Source organism: Dama dama, chromosome 13 (assembly GCF_033118175.1).
Source record: "Dama dama isolate Ldn47 chromosome 13, ASM3311817v1, whole genome shotgun sequence".
NCBI lineage: Eukaryota > Metazoa > Chordata > Mammalia > Artiodactyla > Cervidae > Dama > Dama dama.
The window spans coordinates 40455383-40474872 of record NC_083693.1 but is presented as its reverse complement, the minus strand read 5'-3'; positions in this window follow the sequence as shown (position 1 = coordinate 40474872).

Below are 19490 nucleotides of genomic sequence, written 5' to 3'. Positions count from 1 at the left end.
TCAAGTTTAACCACTTGGAAATTTTCAAATATTCCTCTAACTCAGTTCTCAGTTCAGTTCAGTCTCTCAGTCATGTCTGACTCTTTGCAACCCCATGGATCGCAGTACACCAGGCCTCCCTGTCCATCACCAACTCCCGGAGTTTACTCAAACTCATGTCCATTGAATCGGTGATTCCTCTAACTAGCTCAAGTTAAACTGAAATTTTTTTTTAATCTGATGACAAAATGCCTGAAAGGGCTAACAATATTTCACACCAAAACCTAAATACTCTGACTGAAGATTTCCTCAGAGCAGTGTCATAGTCGTAAACTTTTTTGTGTAAAGTCAATATCTCATTCACTCCACAAAGATATTCTGAGTGCCTGCTATAGGCCAGCACAGCTCTAGGTGCTGAGGGTAGGGCGGTGACCAAAAGAGAGAAGGTTTCTCTGTGGAGCTTACAGGCAAGCAGATAACTGTTAGGATGGTTTTTTAGAATATCTTGAATATTCAATTTGAGAAGCTGGAAAGGTATAATAAAATACTCTTAGGAAAGTAAGAGAGAGGAATAAAGAAAGTGTAAAAAATTAATGACAGAAAAATCAAACAGAACTGATGAAATTAAGATCTGATCAGACTGCTAGGTCAACTAAGAAGAAAAGAGACGAATTATGAAAAAGTATCCTTAGAAATGGCAAAGGGAATGATACAGAGGAGATTATACAGATTTTACGCAAACGATGTGTATAATACGATGTCAAAATTTTTTTGAAAACAGGTAAATTAGAAAGCTATTATGGATAAAATGGAAACATTACTAGAAATACATAAATTACCTAGGTTGACTCAATGAGTGGTGGAAAACTTGAGTGGTCCAATAACTAGCGAAGAAAGTGAAAAGATTGTTCAGGATGTAATCACCAAAACACATAAATACCTAAATGATTTCAAAGTAGAATCTGACAAAGGTACTGATGAACCTATTTGTAGGGCAGCAATAGAGGCGCAGACATGGAGAACAGACAGAGAGTGGGGGAAGGAGATGGTGGGAGGAATTGAGAGAAGAGCATGGAAACATACACTTTGCCACGTGTAAAACAGAGAAAAAGTGGAAATTTGCTCTGTGACACCGAGAGCTCAGCCCAGCGCTCTGTGACAACCTAGAGGGGTGTGATGATGAAGGAGACGGGAGAAGGAGTTCAGGAGGGAGGGGACATGTGTATACCTATGGCTGATTCATGTTGAGGGATGGCAGAAGCCAACACAATCTTATAAAGCCATTATCCTCCAATAAAAGTAAATCAATAAATAATTCACAAAGTAGCCCTCAGAGGCAGTAGGAAGGCCCTGCTGGGGCTGGATTCAAGGCCTGCCTGCCACAGATGCTGAATGTTACCGAATGATCTTTCTACTTCTCTTGAGATGATTGTATCATTTTTCTTGTTTGTTTCACAAATATAGTGAGTTATATTGATTGAATTTTTAACATTAAATCAAAATTGCATAATCAAAAAAAAAGTAGAGTCTGACAAAATTTCGAGGATTGATATTTTTACTTAATATGTAGAACATAAAGATGGAAAGAGACTCTTTGGCAAAGCTGGCATACCAAAATCTGACACACAAAATAAACACCAGAATTATAATTACGAGACTTTAGATGCACAAAGAATGAGAAGGTTTCGGCACAAAATGCCCAGAAGGAGTGTTACAATTGGGGGTACTTTGTGTGTTCACTTGAGCGCATGAGTGGCCTATCACCCAAACCCAGCTGTGGGGACATCTCATATACTATGGTCCTGCCCTCCCATCACTCCTTATATCTATAATTTCATGGAGTATTTCCTCCAGCCAATTGACAGGGGAGGAAAAGAACTGAGCAGAGTTTACACACGGCTTGTCCACTGAAAGTGGACTCCTGTGGTCCTGCTGTCCCATTCAGAGGTGGCCCCAGAAGAAGACAGGGAAGAGAAATCTTATCAAGGGCAAAATTTAAAACACTGTATCTTATTGACCACTTTCCTTGAAGGCAAGATGGCCTGAGATACAGATCTACATTGGTTCATGAGCAGTAGTTAATGGTCTGGCCAAATGATCAGGGGCTTGGAAAGAACAAGAGTGGAAATTGGTGACCATGTGGTCTGGGAAAGATAATGTGGATAGAGCTGTCAGAAGTGACCCAGAGGCAGAGCCTACTGTGTCTCACGTAGATGCTCTCCAAAATGCCCTCAGTGTGGAGGAAGTTCTCAATAACCAGGTGGACATGATCACCCACCCAGTGGGTGAGCTGACATCTATCAACTTCTTTCCCCAGCTAGTCCTGGACCTGCTCAGGAATAAGTGGTTTGGGGGGCAGGAGGAGGGACCACCTGGTCGAGTAAGGACTTAACAGCCATTCCAAAGCTGAAGCAGCCACTGCTGCTGACAAGGGTCTAACTTTCAGCAGTAGAGACCAATTCTGCAAATCTGATATCATACTACAGTGGAGAGGAACAGTCAACTCTATGATAGCGAGTTGGTTATATTGGACTCCTTCCATCATGGAGGAACAGTCCTCATTGCAATAAATATGGATATTGGAGTTCAATAGATATTTTCTTTCCTTCATGCTTCCATCAGGACTGACATCAGTGGACTTCATAAATACCGTCAGAACAGCCCATACAATACTGCTTCTGCCTAAAAACTCACTGTACAGCCAAAGAATGACGCAATGGGCCAACGGTCATGGGATTCATAGGTCTTATCATACTCAGGAGAGCTGGCCGGAGAGAAGACTAGAGGAGACAGTTAAAGGATCAGTCACAGCACCCTGGTATACAACACCCTGTGAGTCTGAGTTACTGTCCTCTAGGATGTGGTGTATGAGCTCAACCAGCAACCAGCTTATAGTGATCGGTTTACAGCAATCCTGGAACCAAAGCATGAATGTGGGAATGGCACATGTCACCACTCCACCAAATAACCCCCTTTCAAAAAATTTGCTTTTTGTTTTCACATCTCTACACCTGCTAGTTTAGAGGTTTTGATATGCAAGGGAGGACAGCTTCTATCTGGAGACACACAATGGTTCCACTGAATAGGAAGTTAATACTGCCAATCAGCCATTATGGGCTTTCATGCCAATGGATGAACAGGCCCAAGGGAGATCATGGTGTTAGCTGGAATGATTTACAAGTGTACTGTCCAATACTATAGCTACTAGCCACCTGTGGCTATTATATTTAAATTTAATTTCAACTAAATTAGAAATTCGGTTTCTTCAGTCACACTAGCCACATTTCAAATGGTCAGTATCCATACATGGCTATGTGTGTGTTGCTCAGTCGTGTCAGACTCTTTGCGGCCCCAGGGACTGTAGCCATCCAGGCTCCTCGGTCCATGGGATTCTCCAGGCAAGAATGCTGGAGTGGGCTACTGTGTCCTCTTCCAGGGGATCTTTCTGACCCAGGGACTGAACCCACATCTCCTGTGTCTCCTGAATTGGAAGGCAGATTCTTTATTACTGAGCCACCTGGCTATAACATATGGCTATTGGCTACCATTTTACCCAGAGAAGATGTGGAACATGTCCATCATTGCAGAAAGTTCTACTGGGCAGCAGTGATTGAGAGTACTAATGAGTACTAAAGGGTGATGGGGAGGTTATTACAATAGTACATGAAGAAATGAGGTTGACTCTCAGGGAACCCTCTGCTCTGCCTGCTAGTACTGCCATGTATAGCTTCCAGGATGGAAGCAAGATCACAACAAAGATGTTAGGCAAGACCACTAGGGCCCAGACCCCTCAGGAATGATGGCCTAGGCCACTCTGACACATGGCCTAGAATCCCTGTCAGATGAGGTATTGGCCAAAGGCAAAGTCATCTTGCAAAAAATGGGAGAGGAAGGAGGTTATACACCTGAGTCAAGACACAGAGCCCTGTATTCTCTACCCATATTTCCTTCCCTGCTCAGCCATCTATATATTTATATACTTTAATGAATTTCTCTTGTATTTCCCTTTAACCCACACTTGTATACATTGTTTGCAGAGTACTAAGATAGGATTGGGACAGATTTAGAGAAGGAATGGACCTTGCCCAGAACTTGGAGTTGTTTAGAGTAACTGATAAGAGAGTGAAGATATTTTCAATTTGCCAGGCTGAATTTTTTTTTTTTTTTGCACTTCAGCATGGAAAGAAGTCTGAATTCTAGTAGGATTTGGTTGGTTATGTTGGCTTCCCAGAGTGCAGCTCTTCCAATAGTTTTCCAGTGTTAAAGTAGAGTTGGTTTTTGTTGTTTGCAAACAAAGCCTCTGACTGGCACAGAAATATAAATATTGACAAGGAATAGACCACATGGCTATTTGCAGATGACATGCTTGTCTTCCTAGAAATTCCTAGAGAATAAGCCAAAGAATAAATAAAGAAAAAAAAAACTGCATGAAATAATTTACTGTGGTGACCAGATACAAAATTGCTTTTGTATTTATCAGCTTCATTCTGGAAGGAAGTGTGATCTTTAAAATTTTTTGATATCAAATAAAACCAGACCCAGAAGGCCTTGAATGTCAGACCATTTTGTCCTGAAGGTGCTGAGGAGCCTGAGAAGGTGTGAGAGAAGTGAGGCCTGTGTTAGGAAGCCAAACATAGGAGTGTGCGGGAGTGTGGGAGCTCCCTGGGCCAGGCCTGTTCCTCCTGAGAGGTGCCTGCTGCTGCTGCCGCCTGCTGTCCCCGGAGCGGGGGCTGGGGATGGCTCAGATGGAGAGCAGCACCAGCTGCAGTGCACTCCGGTGGGGTCTACGAGGTCCAAAGTGGCTGGGGAGAGCGGGAGGGGTGAATGTGAGTCAGTGCAGCCCCCCAGGCCACAGCATATCCAAGTTTTGTGAGGCCCTAAGCTTATACTGAAGCTTATACAGCCTCAGATATGCAGATGATACCACTCTCATGGCAGAAAGTGAAGAGGAACTAAAGAGTCTTTTGATGAAGGTGAAAGAGGAGAGTGAAAAAACTGGCTTAAAACTCAACATTCAAAAAATTAAGATCCTGGCATCCAGTCCCATCACTTCATGGCAAATGCGGAAACAGTGGCAGATTTTGCTTTCTTGGGTTCTAAAATCACTGGGGATGGTGACTGCAACCATGAAATTAAAAGACACTTGCTCATTGGAAGAAAAGCCATGACAGACCTAGACAGAATATTAAAAAGCAGAAATACCAGTTTGCCGACAAAGCTTTGTCTAGTCAAAGCTATCGTTTTACAAGTAGTTGGGGACGGATGTGAAAGTTGAACCATAAAGAAGGCTGAGCACAGAAGAATTGATGCTTTCCAACTATGATGCTGGAGAAGACTCTTGAGAATCCCTTGGACTGTAAGGAGATCAAACAAGTCAATCCTAAAGGAAATCAACCCTGAATATTCATTGGAAAGACTGATGCTGAAGCTGAAACTCCAATATTTTGGCCACCTGATGCGAAGAGCTGACTCAATGTAAAAGACCCTGATGCTGGGAAATATTGAGGGCACAAGGAAAAGAGCACAGAAGAGGTTGAGATGGTTGGATAGCATCACCAACTCAATGAACATGAACTCGAACAAATTCCAGGAGATAGTGGAAAACAGGGAAGCCTGGCACGCTGCAATCCATGTGGTCACAAAGAGTGGGACATGACTGAGCGACTGAACAACAACAAGGCTTATAAAATTGGAGGCCTTCTAAAAGGAAAACTAATACAAATTATAAGTACAGAATCAAGGACAAACATGAATAGTTACTTAGAATGAGAAAAGAAATCAAAACAACTTACAGACAAGAAAAGCTGACCTACTACAAATATCACAAACCCCCCCCCACGGCATAATATTTTTAATATGCTATATTTTTAATGTGCCTAGCACATGTTTTAATACCTTGTTATCCTTGACTTTTGGCTACATACCTTTTTATGCCCTCCTCATATGACAATACTATAGTGTATGGCATTTCCTATAAGGAGAACAGAAAGGTAATTCAGTGTCTCCCCTGGTGTGGTAGCCAATTTGTGATTTTATTAATAGTTTAGGGAGATTTCTTTCAGTTTCACATCTTGTTGGTAAAGTTGTAAATTTTTAGGATTGTTTTCAAATTGGGGGAAACTTCTATCCCACTTCTTTTATACACAAGCTGTAAGCTTTCAGGGTAAGGATCCATCTTAAGAACTCTAAACTGATGGCTCGTTACCCAAAGCAATTCAGATGCATTCTCAAATCGCTACTACATCGCTTTGAGCTACACAATTGTGTAATGAAATTTCTCTTGTGCTACATACACTGTACTTACTGATGAGTGCGTGTAGGAGTTTTGTCATTGCAATCCTCGTTTCTCTAGGCTGTCTTGTTGTATTTGTAGCAATTTTGTGTGCCATTTCATCTGGAACTTCCAGGCCTCATCAGGACACAATGCATTAGTTACACGGTGCATTAGTCAGCCCAAAATGTGATTCCATATACTGAGATGAGTGAAACATGCAACTTCACACACAGAAGTACTCCTTGTGTGTAGGACTGCTATAGTGCTCAAGTCCTACAGATGATTGACTTCCAATACGTTTTATTTTGCATGAATCCCATTAAAGAGAAACAAAATGTATAGTACATTTAGAATTGTATATGTGGCATTACTGAGTATATTCTTTAACAGGAGGGATTTCCATTTTGACTGGGCATCCATGAGAAATGAATCTATTCTCTGGTGGTGGAAGAATTTTCCCCAAACTAGTTTCTGGCTCTGTACCCTTCACACTTTGTTCCTCCTCCACAACCTTCCAGGGCTGGGTGTAGACACATCCATGTTTCAATATGGCCTCTGGGCTGCATCTTCATGTCCTGATAACGAGTGAGTCCATGTGGTGGGCGTTGGTGGTTAGAAGAATTATTGCCAGAATGACTAGCATATACAGAAGTGACTGTACACAGAAGTGACTATAAACTACATAAATATATCCACTAAGTCAAATAAATTGTATCTCAGACTCAGCTTCCCCTTAACCAGATCCCAAAGATGCCCATGGCCATACAACATCATCCAGCATGAGTAGAAGTGTGACAGAGACCTTACAGTGGAAGAGATAGTGGTCTTAACTGAACATGTTACTTTTATAAGTTTTACAGAAACATTTATGACTATGTAAATGCATCGCTGGGCTGCTTCCCAGGGCTTTGGAGGAAGCCTGTGTAAATGAGCTTAATTAACATCACAGAATAGCTTCCTTCAGGAGCTGGGGGACCAGGGAACAGTCCCATTAATCATTCCTCTCACCAAAAAGGCACACCACAGTCCACACTACACCCCTCAGGCTCACACTTTCATCTTTGCTCAGCACCACCTCTCAGGCAGACACTATCATTCCCGGTCCACAGATGAAAAATGGATGCCCTGAGAGGAAGGACCCTTGGCCACTGTCACACAGTTGGCAGGTAATAGACGCTAGCTGTTTTGTCCCAGCCCAGAGCTCAGTCGCTGCCCCAGTTCCTGAACTGTCTCATTTGCCCCCATAGTCATCCTGACAGAAGGCCAAGGACGGGGTCATACCTCTATTTTATAGAGGTGGTAGCCTTTATAATCACGTCTCATACCTACAGCGACAGGACAGTTGACAAGGCAGTTTCATGCTCAGTAGTTTATTTAACTCACAGCAGTCTGCAGAGTGTTATCCTCATTTTTTAGTAGAGGTTCATGGGCATCACATGGCCTGATGAAAGCCCAAATGCAAGGGTATGGGAGCAGAGGCTCTGGAAACCAGGTCTCCCCACTCCCGGTTCAAGGCTCTTTTCACCACCCTTTGCTTGTTTCCCCTTTTGAGACCAAAGGGACCTCAGAGCATCATGTAGCCCAATCCCCTTGTCCCATAAATGAGAAGCTGAAGCCCAGAGAGAAGGGATTTGCCCAGGTCACACAGGAAGTGGGCAGAAGCTCCTAACCCGTCAAGTTTCTCTCTCTGCCTCTTCTCTGCAGGCGCTGTAGAGTCATCGTCTGCCCCTCCATGTCTAGGACAGCCCGTTACAGATTGGCTCTTTAACCTCTGAGTCACCAGGCAATAGCCATACCAAGCGAGCCCATCACTGCCGTCCTGCCCAAATCCCTCTTCTTTGAAACTTGTCTCTAACCACAGCCCCTGTTGAACAGGGAGAAAGGCTCAGGCAGCCATGTTTGTGCTAAGTAACCCCTCAATCCAGTTTTGAGCAAAGCTAGACTGGGTCCAGCTCTGGTGCTGGCGCTTGGATAGGTGGGGATTCTAAGTGGTGGAGAAGAAGCCAGACAGAAGCAAGTGCAAAGCTCCCTGGCAGAAAGGCAGAAGGGCGAGTAAGAGATAACCCACTGTCCCATAAGTTTCCCTTTCACACGATTCCTAGTACTACTGGGTCCAGGTTACTTTTCTGTATGACACATTAGCACACTTTCACCTCTGAGTCTTGTAAGTGGGGTTTTGTACCATGCATTTCAGACATTATAGAATTAATTAGTTTTTAAGCAAGTTTAATGGGTAATACCTTCATATGGTTCACAAATCAAAACAAAAAAGTATGCATTCGGAAATCATGCTTCCACCCCTGTCCCCATACACCCAACTCCTTAGCCCCTGAGGTAACCACTTTTGTAATTTCTGGTATATCTTTTACAGCTTTCTTTATGCAGATATAAGCAAATGTGAATATATACTTCTTACTCTCCAACTCTCTTCCTTAGGCCAAGGTCGCATACTATATATATTGTTCTGTATTGCTTTTTTCGCTTAATCGTCCTGGCAATCATTGCATATCGTAAAGTGATACAATTGTTTTCTTTACAACCAAAGTCCATAGTTTACATCAGGGCTCACTTTGTGTGCTGTACACTTTGTGGATTTTGGCAAGCATATAATGGCATGTATCCACCGTTACAGTATCATACAGAGTCGTTTCACTGCCTCAAAAATCCACTGTTCTTAAGATGACATAGTAGATGCAGAGCCAGGATTTCACTGTAAGATATTTGACCCCAGGCTCCTTCCACTGATTGGAGCAGCGCTATCTCCACTCTGGTATTAGAAATGAACCACTTTCACGCTGGTTCTCTACTCTCTCTTCTACCCTCCGTGCAACAAACTGGGGTCGACAAAGCTGGGCCCAAATGATGGAAACGAGCAATTTTCCTGCAGTGTGAGGCATGGGAGGCAATACGTGTCTGTTTTTGTCTGCATGCACACAGCAGGGCACAGCTAGCAGGGTCAGTAGGTCTTCTGAGAGGAACTGGGGCTGTCCTTGACTTGTCAGTGCACCAGCATCTTCATATGTGTGGCGGCCTTAATACCACCAGAACCGCAGGTGATAGGAGCTCCCAGCCCAGGAAGAGCCACACTGTTCAGCCTAGACACTTACTAAGGTCCTCCCTGGGTCACAGGATAAAGAGACACATAAGAAACAGGCGCTTATAGCACAGTCTATCAGGAGCCAGTGTGGCAAGTGGTTTTTTTTTTTTTTTTTTTTTTTAATTTTTATTATTATTTTTTTTTTTTTTCCAGTGGGTTTTGTCATACATTGATATGAATCAGCCATGGATTTACATGTAACGGAACAGGCCACTACTGAGGCTTCTCTGGTGGCTCAGAGGTAAAGAATCTGCCTGCTAGGGCAGGAGACACAGGTTCAATCCCTGGGTTGGGAAGATTCTGGGGAGAAGGAAATGGCAACCCACGCCAGTATTCTTGCCTGGGAGATCTCATGGACAGAGGAGCCTGGCGGGCTATAGCCCATGGGGTCACAAAGAGTCGGCCAGGACTTAGTGAGTAAATAACAACAAAGGACCCTATTATCCTTGCCCCTATGTCCTCTATCTGCCTTTTGTCTGTGAAAAAACCTTAGCCAAAAAATAAGTTTAATCAGAGAAGCAAGAAAATGCAGAAACAAAGGAAAACAGTTAAAGGAGACAAAATAATAATAATGTAGTCATTAATAGCCAAGGACCTTTAATTCCTTCTCAAGGGCTATAGATAATATTCTGAGCCATGTCCTATAAACTGTCTTATGGATACTGAAACCCCCAGCAGGTGGAGAAGTTAATGTGATGACCGACGGTAGCCGTGACATAAACTGCCACAAGTCCAAGAATTGCTCTCAAGGAAATGGAAACAAACCAACCCTGGAACTGAAGATTAACTGTACTTAAAACAATCAAGATGACACTGGTCAGACCAGCAGTGACCAAATTTCAAAATAACTGTCAGAGCTGACTGTGCTGTTTCTTCATGGAGCCCCCTCCCTCTCTCCATAAAAGCTCTTGCTCCCGATTCTCGGGTGGTGGATGGGCAGAGGGAATCAGCCTCTGTACAGCTGTTGGCCTCCCTCCACCCTCAAGGTTGCCAACCTCCAAAATAAAGCAAGCTTTCCTTTCCAACAACCTGACCTCTTCGTTGGCTTATGAGCAGCAAGTAGCCAGACCTGTGTTCAGTAACAGTTTGATGGAAGAATGCATGGGGGGAGAGGGAGTTGTCAGCATTCAGGGAAGAGGATTTACCCCAGCTTGAGGGGGTAGATCAGAAAGACTTTTTGGAGGGGTTGCCTGAGCTGAATTTTGAAGGGTAAACAGTCCTTCAAGGTAAAGCTGGATGAGAGTGGGCATTCCAGTCCACATGTGTAACATATTCAAAGGTTGGGAGGGGAGTGAGGACAAGGCTGTTTTTGAAAACTGTTAAGTAGCTCAATGTGTCCTGAGCCTCAGCCAGGGGCTTTGTTACAAAGAGTCATTCAGCCAAGCTGAGACTTTGGTGTCTATTCAGTAGACAATGAGAATTATTAAAATCCTTTAAGTGAAGGTAAGGCATGGTCGGAGTTGCATTTTAGAAAGGTCATTCTGGGAGATGTCTTGTTCTAAATGGTGTCTAGAGAGCAGCCCCCATTACAGCCTTCTGCACTTCTCACCAGAAAAGCACAAAAATGCCAAACAATTTTGAAAATCAAAACTGACAGACAATCAATTACTAGCATCTGAAAAGCAAAACAATTGCTTGCCTGTGCTTCAACTAGGAAACAAAGCAATCCATTCACGTAAATAAAGACAGAAATACACTTAATTCTCCTGCAGTCCAGAGATTCAAGCTATCTAACAACTAAAAAATTGGGCAGCTGCCCCTGGGCTGTAAATGGGATGGGTTGGGTTTTTTTTTTGAGATATCCAGCACACTGTTCTTAAATTCCTGTCCTTCTTGCATCTACCTTTCTGCAACTAAATGAAGTTGCAACCCCAAAATAACAAAAGGAAATAAGGTATGGGATCCTGAGGCTGGCACTTAGCCTCCTCGAGGTGAAGAGTCTCAAGGTAAAGCACTGAGGTGGGAACAGGGGTGGACGGGGAGACCCGGTGATGATCCAGGACACTGTTTTTCACTAACTCCACTGATCCAGAATGGGAGACCAGACAATGGGAACAGAAGAGGATCCCTATCCCTCATAGAATAAGAAGCTAGAGAAAGAATAGAAAACTGAGCTCAAGCGAAGTAGAAGGAAGGAAATACCAAGACCAAAAATGAATGAAACAGGGAAACAAATGATAGAGAAAAACAGTCAATTAATTTATTCATTAAATTTAGCAATGTTGCTGTAAATATTGTCTTTATGCAACTACCAATACTTCTGCTAACCAGTACCAGTTACCAGTACTTATACTAACCAGCTACAATTTATGAAATTCAAAAATAAGACAATTCACAAGGACATCAAAAAGGTAACAAATATCTAGGAACAAATCTAATGAAAAGTGTGTAAGACTACATACATTACTGAGAGAAATGAACGAAGACCTAAATAAAGGAAGGGAGGGAAATACCATATTCATGGGTTGGAAGATTCAAGAATACTCACAGAAATATCAGTCTCAATAACCTAAAAGCTGGAGACAACCCAAACGTTCTTCAACAAAAGAATGCAATGTTTCATCTTGACATAATCACACAACTGAATGTATTCAGTGGTGAGAATGAATCTACTGCTCGTGTAGCAACACAGGTGAATCCCATAAACATAACGGAGTGAAGGAAGCTAAACTCAGAGGAGTACATATCATATGATTTCATTTATAAAAAGTTAAAAAACAGACAAAACTAATCTATGGTGTTAGAAGTCATGATAATAGGAGATACTGACCAAGAAGGGCTATGAGAGAAGACTTCTGATGCTGGTCATCCTCTATTTGTTGACCTGGGTGGTGACTTCACAAGTGCGTTTACTCTGTTAAAATCAAGCTGGGCTTTGTGCATTTTTCTGAATGCATGTTTTCATTCAGTAAAAACTGTAATATAAATGAGATAATTTAGGAAAAGGAAACTTGTGAAATAAAGAACTTACAAGGCTTCTCAAATGCCGTGATCCAGTCGAATTCTGTGTTATATGTGGACCCTGCTGCTCAGTAGTAGAGCTTAGCACTTTACTTACTCATGTATTTCAATTCTGTCCAGTTAAATAGTGCTCTATGAAATAGGCGTTATTCCTAACACTCACCTCACCCTCTTTTGAAGAGACTGCAAAAATCTGAATGAAAATATCAGCAAATATCACTCCTCATTTTACAGATGAGGAAACAGGCCCAGGGAGTTTAAAGTAACTTCTCCAAGGTCACATAATGATCAAGGGGTAAGAACCAAGAGTCAGTCTGAGCAGTCTGGTCCCAGGATACATGTTTCTTGTCATTTCACTGAATCAGCTTGTCAGCTGTTTCTCTTCTGTTCCACGCCTCTCTCAGTTCCTGGAAAAGTGTTTCTCAGGCTCCATAATTCATCCCACAATTCGTGTGGTATCTTTGCCATGTTTGATGACACCGAGAACAATAATGATTCCTATTGTGTTTCAGCACTTGCCCATAATGGACAAACTTTTTAAGAGCTTGGAACACTGTGCCAGGAAACCGGCTGAACAAAAAGGCTTCTGTATTCTTGTCAGTAGAAGCAGAGTTGTGAAGGGCAGCATGTTCACTGCCAAGAAACTCACATAATGATTTTCTGCATCTTTAAATCTCTGAATCCATTAAGGCTCTCTAATTGGTATTGAGTAATACATCACGTGAATGGCAAGTATTATTCACATCTATCCCCTCGCTTCTCTGCATATAATCTTTTATCTAGGAAATGTTAAGTTGTCTCAGTTATCTATGCATAAAACAGCTGGAATCCTCAGTGTATTCTCAGCTATGTAAAACGTAAAAATGTAGAGAAAAAATTTTAAGGAAATATGCCAAATTATTAACAGTAGTTATCTCAGAATTGTACCTTTTGGGGGTTTTGTGGGGTTTTTTTGATCCTCAAATTTTCTGCATTGAATATATATCACCTTTGAAATAACACAATTTTAAAATTAACTTAGAGTATATAAATTTTTATATAGTTAAATAATTGCAATTATGTCAGCATATGTATGTAGTAAAAGACTGGAAGAAATTACTCATAATTTATTTTGTTCTGGATGTAGAGCAATGAGTTTTTGTCTTCCTTCTAGTTATGAAATTTTCTATTTTTTTTTAAATGCTCATCCTATCAGTCAAGATTCTTGAATGGGGATCCTTCCAAATAGGTAAGGGGTTCAAATGTGGGAAAACTAAAAAATACAAATGTTTGCTACAAGCAGATATTATTGCTCTCTGTCTATATATCTATGCTCAGTCGCTCAGTTGTATCCGACTCTTTGTGACCCTATGGACTGTAGCCCTCCAGGCTCCTCTGTCCATGGGATTCTCTAGGCAAGAATACTGGAGTGGGTTGCCAAGTTCTCCTCCAGAGGATCTTCCCAACCCAGGGATCGAACCTGAGTCTCTTGTATCTCCTGCATTGGCAGGCAGGTTCTTTACCACTAGCGCCATCTGGGAGGCCCTATATATCTGTATCTACATTTTTTTTCTCCTGTGCCCCCCCCCAAATGGGTCTGTAGAGCTGGTCTAATAAAGACACTAATCACTATAAGCAGACACAGCTTTTACAGTGCAAAAAATAAATGTACCTTTTCCATTTTTGGTAAAACACAACCACTTTGTGTCACACAATGTGAATCAGAGTACATTTTACTTCACGTAATATAGATTAAGAAACAGGGTTTACTGGGGAAAGTTATCGGCTGAGAGTCAGTAAGAGAAGACATGCATGCCCCAGCCTCCCCTTGCCACCCGAAAAGATGGGCCACAGTCAGGTGCAGCGGGACACACAGTGGGTCTGCATTTCTGGGGATGAACCTCAGCCCCTCATTTGCTCTTTTTCTACTTTACCAGGGGATAAAATCAGCCTGCTTGAGCATAGGGCAGTCAGAATTTAGGATGCCAGGAGTTATCCAGAAGGCTGGTTTTCCAGAAGGAAGGATTCTCCCATTGGGTGGAAGTGGTCGGTGAGGGAGAGTGGGAGTCATGATATCCAGGACTTGGCCTGGGTAAGTTGATAGGTGTGCTGTTCACTGATCTGAGAAACAAAGGCAGAGGAGGGGCAGGTTCAGGGAAACAGTGAGTTCAGTTTGGGACACATGGAGTCCGGAGAATATATGTCACCACCAGACAAGGTCAGGTCCCGATTATACACTCTCATAGCACCCTGAACCTTTAAATTGCACACAGGAGATGCAGGTTCGATCCCTAGTTCAAGAAGTTCCCTTAGAGGAGGGCATGGCAACCCACTTCAGTATTCTTGCCTGGGAAATCCCATGGACAGAGGAGCCTGGCGGGCTACAGTCCATGGGTTTGCAAAGAGTTGAACACAACTGAAGCGACTGAGCATGCATGCATCCCAACTGCAATAAGTCAATCATGGCATGATTAACATTGAACCTCCCTTCTGGATTGTGAGCTCCCTAAGGTCTTCGCCAAGGTCTAACCACTTCACTACTGTATCTCCAGCACTTGACACAGGGTCAGGCGCAGAGCAGGAAACCAGTAGATATGTGCTGAATGGATGAAAGAATATACGTGGAGCCATGCAGCAGGCTGTCGGGTACATGGATAGGAAACTGAAAGATCTAGGAGGAAACTCTAGATTCAGGAGAGCTATGCATTTGGGTGGTAACTGAACCCAAGGTATTGGGTCAGATGGCTCAGGCCAGGTGAGAAAAATCCGAGAGCCTAAGTCAAAGTCCCGGGAAACACCATCATCCAAGGGGGCCCAGGAAGAAGAGCAGCTGGAGAGGAGGTGGAGAACTAAGTGGGAAGGGCTTGAAGAATTCTCTAGTGGTCCAGTGGTAAGTCCACTGATGAATTCAAGTTGTTTCCACTTCTTGTCGATTGTAAATAATGCTGCAATAAATGTCAGAGTGGGCTTCCCTGGTGGCACTAGTGGTAAAGAACCCACTTGCCAGCGCAGGAGACATAAGAGGTGTGGGTTCGATCCCTGGGTTGGGAAGATCTCGTGGAGGAGGACATGGCAACCCACTCTAGTATTCTTGTCTGGAGAATCCCATGGACAGAGGAGCCTGACAGGCTATAGCTCACAGGGTTGCAAAGAGTCAGACATGACTGAAGCAACTTAGCACGCATGCACAAGTGGTTAAGACTCCACACTTCCATTGCAGGGGGCATGGGTTGGATCCCCGGCCAGGAAACTAAGCCCCACAGGCCACGGGGTGCAGCCAAAAAGAGAGAGAGGAGGGTATTCTGGAAGCTAGAGGAGGAGAAATATTTAAACAAAGAGAAGTCAGTGGAATCAAATACTGGTGAGAGGCCTTGTGAGACAAACACTACCAATGCTTATGAAGCCCTTGGGTTCCAGGCAGTGTTCTGACGGCTCTATGTGTCTTAACTCGCTTAATTCTCACAAGGTAGGGACTATCATCATGATCTGCCCCCCTTCCCAAAGACGAGGGTACTGAGACACAGAGAGGTCACCGAGCTAATAAGTGGGAGGGCTACAGTTTGAACCCAGGCTCTCTGGTCTCCAAGCCTGTGCTCTTCCCTGTTATAGACACTGCACCAGAAGAGGGGGGAACAGATGGGTCATTAGTAACAGTGGCAATTTCAGTGACACTATAGGGTAAAACCACAAGGCAGCGAGTCAAAAAAAAAAGTGAGTTGGAAGAAAGAGAGTACAGACTGGCAGGCCAGCCCTTAACTACAAAGAGTGGTCTGACTGTGTCACCTGGGGGCTCATTATACATGAAGCATCTTGGGCCCAGCCCCATCTTCTGAAACAGACTCTGCAATTAACAAGTTCCTCAGGTGATTCACGTGCACGGTGAAGTCTCATCGAGCTGATCTTTCAGAACTAGATGAGCTTTCAGGAACTTTGATGGAGAGAAGCGAGAAAGAAAAATGCAATGTTAAGTGAGAGCTTTTCCTTTTTTGGTTGGAGAGACTGAAGCAGGTTGTAAATTTAGAACAGTGGTTTGCAAACCCTGACTGCACATTAAAAACATGTAGTGTGCTGAGGCCAATGCCCAGAAGAAAGTCTTGTGGTCCAGGTGATCCTAATGGGGGGGGGGGGGGCGTGGTAGGGAGACTCAGACAAGAAATCAAAGTAAGGAAGGGCAGGATGGAGGTGCAGGTGCCAGGGAATTAAGGCCTCCTCAAGTAACTGGGAAGGTTTGAGGCTGAAGACATGCAAAGAAGATGTTTTGGGGAAGGAAGAAAAGCATCACAGTAAAGCAGAGAGAAACATTTCAGGGTATGGGGACCAGCAAGGAGATAAATCTCAAAGGGAATAACGCCTAAGAGTTAGGACTAATTGATTGGTTGGCTTCTTACATTTTAACTGGGATATGATGTAGCAAGAATGGTGCCTTTAAAACTGAAGTCAGATGGTGTCCTAGCCTGCTCAAAGCCTTGCAGTTTCTTTCCGTCACATATGGCTTACTAGGCCCTTGGTGATCTGGCTGTGCTGACTTCATTCTCTGCTTTCCACTGACCTCCTGCACACTAGGCTCTTTAATGTTCTTTTTCCTACTGCTCCCATTTCTGCCTCAGGGCCCTTGTACTTACTACTCCCATCTTTGCTTCTTCCTCTAAATATGTTCTTCCTCTAAATATTCACACAGCCTGCTCCCTAACTTCAGCTGGGTCTCCTTCCATGTCCTCTCAGAGGACTTCTCTCATCACTCTCTGTGCCTTTCCTCTGAATTCTTTTCTTTTTAAAATATTTATTTTATTTTTTATTTTTAATTGGGCTATAGTAGCTTTACAGTGTTGTGTTGGTTTCTACCATACAACAACATGAATCAGCTATATATATCCTTCTCCCTCTTGGGCCTCCCTCACACCCACCCACATCACACCCCTCTAGGTCATCACAGAGCACCAGAGCTGAGCTCCCTGTGCTAACAGCTGCTTCCCACTAGCTAGCTATTTCACACACAGTGACCTGCCTCTTGAGAAACCTGTATGCAGGTCAGGAAGCAACAGTTCGAACTGGACATGGAACAACAGACTTGTTCCAAATAGGAAAAGGAGTACGTCAAGGCTGTATATTGTCACCCTGCTTATTTAACTTATATGCAGAGTACATCATGAGAAACACTGGGCTGGATGAAGCACAAGCTGGAATCAAGATTGCCAGGAGAAATATCAATAACCTCAGATATGCAGATGACACCACCCTTATGGCAGAAAGTGAAGAAGAACTAAAGAGCCTCTTGACGAAAGTGAAAGAGGAGAGTGAAAAAGTTGGCTTAAAGCTCGACCTTCAGAAAACTAAGATCATGGCATCTGGTCCCATCACTTCATGGCAAATAGATGGAGAAACAGTGGAAACAGTGGCTGACTTTATTTTTCTGGGCTCCAAAATCACTGCAGATTGTGATTGCAGCCATGAAATTAAAAGACACTTACTCCTTGGAAGGAAAGTTATGACCAACCTAGACAGCATATTAAAAAGCAGAGACATTACTTTGTCAACAAAGGTCTGTCTAGTCAAGGCTATGGTTTTTCCAATAGTCATGTATGGATGTGAGAGTTGGACTCTAAAGAAAGCTGAGTGCCGAAGAATTGATGCTTTTGAACTGTGGCGTTGGAGAAGACTCTTGGGAGTCCCTTGGACTGCAAGGAGATCCAACCAGTCCATCCTAAAGGAGATCAGTTCTGGGTGTTCATTGGTAGGACTGATTTTGAAGCTGAAACTCCAATACTTTGGCCACCTGATGCGAAGAGCTGACTCATTTGAAAAGACCCTGATGCTGGGAAAAATTGAGGGCAGGAGGAGAAGGGGACGACAGAGGATGAGATGGTTGGATGGTGTCACTGACTCAATGGACATGGGTTTGGGTGGACTCCAGGAGTTGGTGATGGAAGGGAGGCCTGGCATGCTGTGGTTCATGGGGTCACAAAGAGTCGGACATGACTGAGCGACTGAACTGAACTGAGAGTATATATGTCAACACTACTCTCTGAATTATTTCCTATGACTACTCAATATCATGTCATAAACCGACCTGCCTATTTGTTTAAGGTCTACCTCCTCTACCTGAATGCGAGCTCCATGGGGGCAAAGATTTGTCTTGCTCACTGTTAAATACTCACCATCTAGAATGGTGAGGCACAGAGGTGGTATACTTGCAAAAGGTTTAATGAATGAATAGCTGGCTGCTGCTGTTTGGTGCTAATCAATAGGAGGCTGAGATGAAAAGGTGTTGCTGAGAGTGCCTGGAGAAGGTGATTAGCTAGGGAGACTGTAGGAGAATGAGATGATTAAGGACAAGCAAATGGGCATCTTTAAGGAGGGCGTGCAGGGTTGTAATGGCAGGTAAGGCAGTAAACAGTTTTGTGTGTGACTGAGAATGTGGTTTCTGCCCTACACCACCTACTCTCTGTGCGGCTCTGGGTAAATTTGTTCATCTTTCTAAGCCTCAATTACCCACCAGTAAAATGAGGCTGATAACCATAATGCAAGCATGCATTTTAAGTCGCTTCAGTCATGTCCGACCCTGTGCAACCCCATAGATGGCAGCCGACCAGGCTCCTCTGTCCGTGGGATTCTCAGGCAAGAATACTGAAATGGGTTGCCATCTCCTTCTCCAGATAACCATAATACCTTCCACCTAAAGGTTGTGATGGAAATTAATTGAGCAAATGGTCATAAAAAGCCTGACGTGGGGTAAGCTCTCAATAATTGTTAATTACTATGATCAATCCCAGATTGGGAGAAGAGTGTGAAACGTTGCAATATAAAACAATGTTTATGTAATCCTGCTAAATCTTGTTCCAAAGGGGTCTACCCAGGAATAGATTCGATGTGTTACCTTGTCCCCAACCACACACATACACGAAAATGTCTGTGCCTTGCCAGCCCCATCACCAGCCTTTTCTCCTTTCCGATGACTCTTCTGAGAGCTAGCCTAGGGCTTGACACAGTAAGTTCTCCATAGTTATTTGTTGATGTTCATTGCACCGCTCCCAGACAATGCTTAGGTGTTACTTTGTCAGGAAAATCTCAGTGTGGAGTGGGAGATAATTAGTGTCTCTGACTTCCTTAGGAGAACGAACTAGCTAGAAAGATGGCGTTCTTTGGGCTCTGAATCACCTATAGGCCTGGCACAGCAAACGTAGCTCAATAGTAAAGGATTGG